The sequence below is a fragment of the Centruroides sculpturatus genome, unplaced genomic scaffold (genome assembly GCF_000671375.1).
Source record: "Centruroides sculpturatus isolate CEXI.00-Female unplaced genomic scaffold, Cexi_2.0 scaffold3366, whole genome shotgun sequence".
Classification (NCBI taxonomy): Eukaryota; Metazoa; Arthropoda; class Arachnida; order Scorpiones; family Buthidae; genus Centruroides; species Centruroides sculpturatus.
In genome coordinates, this window is record NW_019387847.1 from 3,233 (window position 1) to 8,782 (window position 5,550).

Below are 5,550 nucleotides of genomic sequence, written 5' to 3' on the forward strand. Positions count from 1 at the left end.
AGTACTGTATTAGACTTACGGTACCTAATTTACATACTGACAGACGATAGTTAGTGTAAAAATCTTCGTAGCGTGGTGCCACGCTAGACGGCGGAAATTATATATTTAATTATAACAAAGTTACAATAAGTTAATATATAATTATATATACAGTACCTAATTTATATATAATTAATATATAATTATATGTACAGTACCTAATTTATATATAATTTATATAATACTGTCCAGACGATAGAAATCTCTCCGTAGTTGGCGCTACGGACGGCGGGAAAGTAGTTCGGCTGCCCGATGACGTTTGAGGTAATCATAGGGGGTTTTTTTACTGTTTTTTACGGATACCAGTCACAATTTTTTCGTAGTTTTATAAGAATCATAATTATAGGGGGGTCGACTGTAGTTAAATAATCAAACGATTGATGAATTGGGGACATAAATAAAATCCTGACGAAAGAGCCGGAATTTTACTTAAACAAAAGCTTAACCGAACCAATCTCTAGCCGAGTACGGTGGGGACTGAGTTCTTCGTAATATTAGACGTAATAAAGAGAGACATTTTTCCAGTTAAATAAGAGTGGCCGAAAAGTTGTAAATTTTGGAAATTTCCGTGGTCCTAAAACGTATTAGTTAGAAAACAAACGACGGACAATCTATTAAGTTTAACATATTTAGACTTTTACAGCTATGGTGAGAAACATTTAAAAATTACAACAACCCTGTCGCGTCTTTTCAGATATACTAGTGATGCGACAAGAGGCATTTCACATTAACTCGTACTGGCACCCTCGAGATTTGGCACGCATGCACGCGCTGCACACCTACTAAGACCGTCTCTGATTCTATCCATGAACCACTGGTAGGGAGCCATTTTAACTAAGTGGATTGCTTTAATATTTAAAAAGTAGAGAATATTTTATATTATTTTTATGTATGTTTCTTCACAAAACTATATTTAATTATAATTTTTTTAAAAGTATATTCATACAATTGAATATTTTGTACCAGGTATGTATAATTGTATACCCATCACACATTTTATTTGAACAAATAAGTTTTTATAATTTTATTTTTAATTTTAGCCCTTATATTATGGCTAGCGATTTAGAATATAATTATGATATTCAAAATTTATTTCAAAAAAGTTTTGGCTCAAGACCATAGAATGAAAAAATTATTAAAAGAGAATGACCAATGCCTAAATTAAATATAAATATGTCAACAAAAAAATTTATTTGACATTTTCACGATAAAATTTATGAAGATGTAAAATGGCTTTGTGGTGCATAAAAATACAAAAATTGTTTTGTTGGCCTTGCCTACTATTTTCGAATGAAATTAGTGTGTGGAATAAGAATGACTTTGACGATTTAAATAATTTGAGTATAACTGGCAAAAGACACGAAAATCGTAAATCTCGCATCGATTCTTTCTTAAAATTGAAGCAATTTGAAAATCAAAGCGGAATAGAATTTAACATTAGTAAACAATATAAAATAAGTATTAAAAATTATAATGAAGTTACGGCTAATAGATATAATATATCTAAATTAGTAGATGTTATCGAAAAAAGAATTGGTATTTAGAGCGCGTAGGCAATGTATTGAATCTAATATAACAGAAGTAATTAATTATATTGAACTTGCTTATTTATTAAGTGCGTTAGATAATCCATTAATTAAAAATACATTTAGAGAAGTCTACGGTTTTTATTGGCTTATCGAATAAACGAATACGAATGGACCTTAGACAATCACTGACTGATTGCCCCTGGAAGTCGGCTTCTTACAGAAACACAGCTTCCCTATCATCAAATGTCACGGCACGCCACTGATAATTATATACGAACTTTCGGTCTGGATTCCGAGCTCCTGTCTCTAGCTTTCCATGTCTGGTTTGCCTATCATTTATTTAACTCTGATTTTGAGATTAAAGAAGAACAGATAGGCAGACAGACAGGCGACAGTGGGAATTTATACGTGTACAGTTGTTTTCAAATTGCATCCCAATAAATACATAAAGCAAAAACAGCATATTTTTAACGCACTGCATAAAAAATATTTTCCTGACGCTTTGAAATGCTTCAGTTATGACAATTTTTTCGCAGTCTTAGAAACATCAAGTTCATAACCGAAAATGGAATAAATTACGAAGTTGAAATTACTATTCATTCCAATAGTAACTTGGTAATGTTATTTTTCTATAACGTATTAAAATGTTTACTTCCGCATTTAAAGGATAAGTAAATAATATCAATATAAGAAATTATTTTATGTTTCAGAGCCTTTCATTTACGAAAGTGAATAGTCAAATTTCATTTTCTATTTTGTTACAAGTACCCCAGTATTTTCTTATGTCCATTGGGGAAATTATGTTTTCCGTTACAGGAGCATCGTATTTCTATTGTCAGGTAAAGTGAATAATTCGACTGCTAATACGTGAGTTAAAGAAAATACAGGATGTCACAAATTAAATTTGACGTTCCCCAGCTCGCTACAAAAAAAGACTTTGAATATTTAAATAATTTGAGTAAAGCTGGCAAAAGACACGAAAATCGTAAATCTCGCATCGATTCTTCCTTAAAATTGAAGCAATTTGGAAATCAAAGCGGAATAGAATTTAACATTATTAATTAGAAAGTCATAAAAGTTTGTGATTGCCTTAATGAAATGATGGGAAATTTTGTAAAGCAAAAATAGTAAGTTCAAGAAATCACCACTAGACAGCGCTTTTTAAGCTGAAATAGTGGCATATTGGCCTGCAATATCCCCAGACTTGAATACATGCGATTTTTTGCTCTGAGGCTATCTCAAAGACTTGGTCTACCGTACAATAACTTCTGTCAGACCTTAAAGACAGCATAGTACGTCATGTGCGTAACATTTGAAGGCATACACTGCATGCAACAGTTCAACATGCTGTTTTACGTTTTCAGATGGTAGCAGAAAAGAGTGACATCCTCTTTTGAACATTCACATTAGTCAGGTAACTTGTGGAGTTCATTGTTATGTTCTGTATAAAGCTATAATAGTGGTAGTTTTTGGAACTTACTTTTTTGCTGTAGGAAAAGTTCCCATCATCTCACCACGGCATTCTCAAGATTTCAAGACTTTCTGATAAATAGATTTTAGCCAGCTGGGAAATGGAACACCCTGTACATCAAAGTAATCTTTCTGTAGGCACCAAAGTCTATGAAATCTGTAATTCAAGCGTTATGGATGCTGACACCTACGTGTGGAAATTTGTTGGTTATGATTATTACTGAGATCAAAATATTTGGAAAACAAGTAAGATAAATATTTTTACTTTTTAAATTTAATTTTACAGAAAACGTTTAAATTTTTAAACGTTTTCTGTAAAATTAAGTAATCTTTAAATATTCAAAAAGACTTATTGTATAATTAAATGTTAAAATTTTGCATGAAGTAACAACGCTTTAAATAGTGTTACGTAGTTAACGAACACTTAACCCAAACGAATCACAATTTTCTTCCGATCTTTTTTTTTTGCAAACTACCAAAAAAGTGATGTATAATATTAAAATACAAATTATCATCAGAATTTGTCTCTACGTTTTCAATTAAACATCTTTCGGACAAAGATTAAATAAACGAAGCAAGTCCTCTCGTCTACTATTTTGTTTAGCAATTAGCAATTGTAATTAGAACAAACCTTTCTAATTACAGACGTTCACTGCCAACAAACAAAAAGATCCACCACCCGTGACGTCACAGTTCGACCAATGGATCGCCTGATCCTAACCCATTTTATAGTTCTGAACGCATCATAAGTTGGCAGTTGTCAGCGGTGAGAACAGGGTACCCAATGCCCTAGGGGTTGCAATAAACAATTAACTTATATACACTAATAAAGCACTCTTTCCCTAAAACTGATTGAAATGCGGTTTAGTCTGGTTTGACACAACAGTCAACTTAGGGTCGGAAGGACTATATCTATCTCAATTGATTTATGTTCTATGTTAATGAACAATATTAATTCTATGAAAGGAAAAATACCCCCTTCCCAAAGATTTCTGCATTTTTGGATTCGGAAATTCGAAACTTCGTAAAATACAAAAAGTCAGGGGTTTTCTCTGCATGTATATATGGATTTGTGTTTATATAAATATGTTATATAGATTTGTGTGTGGGGACACGATTTTATTTACCCACTTTAAAGCTTCATAACTCATGGACTTTTTGGTCGAAAATTTCTGAAATTTTGCAGGGAGTTTTGGGTATTAGGGGAATTGATGCTATTAAATTTTGGTGGCTGAAGGTCGAGGAAATGGAAAGATTGAGGGTCACTTGTCATATCTAGATTAGGGTCGGACTTACGGAAGATGTTATTAGTTATTAGCTTTTACAATTTGTTTTTACAAAACTGATTTCTATCCTTAAAATAAGGTCTTTTGCCATTTTATAATAATTAATAATATAAAAATTTTTTAATANGCAACGGGAAACCACTCTGGTACTAACTTTTCCAAGCTTTCCGAAGAATCACTTGGCTCAACACTGATCACTAATTAACTCTGCGCCAGGTGCTCACTGACGTCAAAATCATCTGATATGGCATGAAGAAGAAAAAATTAAAAATATGATTAAAAATTGCAGCCCGGCGTTGTGACGATGTCATAATAATTTTTGTTCGTTTATAATGATAATTAATTACGAATAAAGTGCGAGCATGTACAGTATTCATAGTTACATTAGAATGAATTTCACAGATTGCTCATATGTGAGTTCATTAACCATAAATTGATTTAACTTAAATTTTAGGAAAATTTGAATAAATGAATTTTAGTAAAATTATATTTTCAAAAAATAAATTTGTTATAACTAATGTCTACTGATACAACTGTTTTCCTCTATTTTTTATAAACAAAGAATAATTTTTATAAATTATTTATTGAAACTTAAAGTGTAACTACTTGTATATATTCATCACAAGGAGAAATATAAGAATCATTAGCAACTGAATTCACTGTATTTAATGTTAATGATAAAAGCATGTTGTATATTTAACAATAAACTTTAAATAGTTTACTATATTTCTATGATATATATAATTTAATTTCGTGTTTAGGATAAATATTACCTGTGATTTCTTGGGTGATTTATACTTTCAATTTTGTGAATCTTTTTGTAGTTTAATTAAACATTTAATTTTAATACATCTTAATAAAATTTTAATTTATTTTAAATGCTCATGCAATTTTATTTTATTAATTAGTAAACAAATATATAAATTAATTTTTTTATATATTCATATATTAAATAACTAACTTATTACTTCCGAAATTCATAAACAGTAAAATGCAACCAAAAAATTAAATTATTAAATATGTTTTAATTGTACACTATTTATACAAAAACTTCATAATAATTTCATCAGAATAATTTTAATTTTTTACTAAAGCCTAGTGTCCTATATATATAGGACGGTCCATTTCTCAAAATGTCTGAACCGAATGTGACCGAACAAAGTACAATTAAATCCATGAATATTCTTGTCTCGTTTTAGACGTACCATTTTTTAAAATATTTATTA

At 30.3% G+C, this 5,550-nt stretch overlaps 1 long non-coding RNA gene across 1 annotated transcript; it reads left to right on the forward strand.

Annotated features, from left to right (window-relative positions):
* Positions 1 to 2,104: 2,104 nt before the first annotated feature.
* Positions 2,105 to 3,242, forward strand: LOC111616664. The gene is made up of 3 exons (XR_002755291.1): positions 2,105 to 2,183; positions 2,279 to 2,407; positions 3,177 to 3,242. It is a non-coding gene; the product is annotated as an uncharacterized LOC111616664 (long non-coding RNA).
* Positions 3,243 to 5,550: the final 2,308 nt, after the last annotated feature.